This window comes from Penaeus monodon, chromosome 29, assembly GCF_015228065.2.
Source record: "Penaeus monodon isolate SGIC_2016 chromosome 29, NSTDA_Pmon_1, whole genome shotgun sequence".
Taxonomy (NCBI): domain Eukaryota; kingdom Metazoa; phylum Arthropoda; class Malacostraca; order Decapoda; family Penaeidae; genus Penaeus; species Penaeus monodon.
Genome location: NC_051414.1, coordinates 9,014,798 through 9,015,954, shown reverse-complemented (window position 1 = coordinate 9,015,954; position 1,157 = coordinate 9,014,798).

Genomic DNA, 1,157 nt, shown 5'->3' with positions numbered 1-1,157 from the left:
GACGCCCACGAGGAGGAGCCATTTCGTTTAGGTTGGGCTTTTTTAGATGTAATTTAAACAGTTTCTTCATTTGCTAATCATTTGCCCTTTTGTTTATCTTAAGGCGTAGGTCAGGAATGGGACTTATTTTTACAATTAGCTGATTATTCCGCTGGAAAAGGGTTGAGGACGTTTTTGAAAGGGGTGATGACACCAAGGAAATGCCTGAATGGGGGGGGGCGAACACTGGGGGAGGCCCGAAATGACACCTGGAATGGCAGGAGAGATCCCATGGGGGGTTTCAAAGGGGTAGGGAGGGGTAAAGCGTATTTTTTGGAAGGTCGACTCCGAGGGGAAACCCCTAGGGGCACTACTGAAGTTTCAAAGGGTCACATTTGGAAAGGCCGAAGATACTTTTCAAATGGCCGGGGAAACTTTTTAAAGTCCAAAGGGTCGACGAGATTTTTAAAAGGCTTAAGAGGTACCTTTTTGAGACGAAGGGGAGAGATACACTGAAAAAAAAGACTTGGGAGGAGGACACGTTGGAAGACCAGGGATGTTAAAAGGGGGGCAAGAATCATTTTAGCCGTCCGCATAGAGGGAAAAGGTTGTCATTTTGAATGGGGGCAAGGTACCCATCTACGTTTAATTTTTGGAAAGAAGGGAGGGAAAAAAAATATGCACCGGAAAGTTGGGAAATGGAAAAGCTCTTTTAAAAAAGGGGCCATAAGAAGGATTACTGCATTAAAAAAGTCCCCATTGATGCCATTGAGATTTTCAAGCACACACGTTGATGAAGGGACGGGAAAAAGAGAGAGAGGAAAAAAAAAAATTTATTTTAAGGCATACTAGGTTGGGCACTACGGGATTTTAAAACATACCTTTTGCCCAACGTAAGATCACGCGCACCAACATTATGACTTTTTCCACAAAAAAGCCTATATGTAATAAAAAACCCACTCCCACGACGCCGTTGCGCCCCAATGGTTTGGATGTCCTGCCCGGGGAAGTTCGCCCTAATCAAGTACCCCACTAAAGACGTTATTTGCGCCTTTCCAGTTAATTCAAGAAACACAAATTTATTAACCGTCGCAACTGCAGGACTAATAGCAGCTTAACAAGTAAACAAGTCCCGGACCTTGCTTAACGGGTTGAATTAGCTTATGGAAATAGGTAGT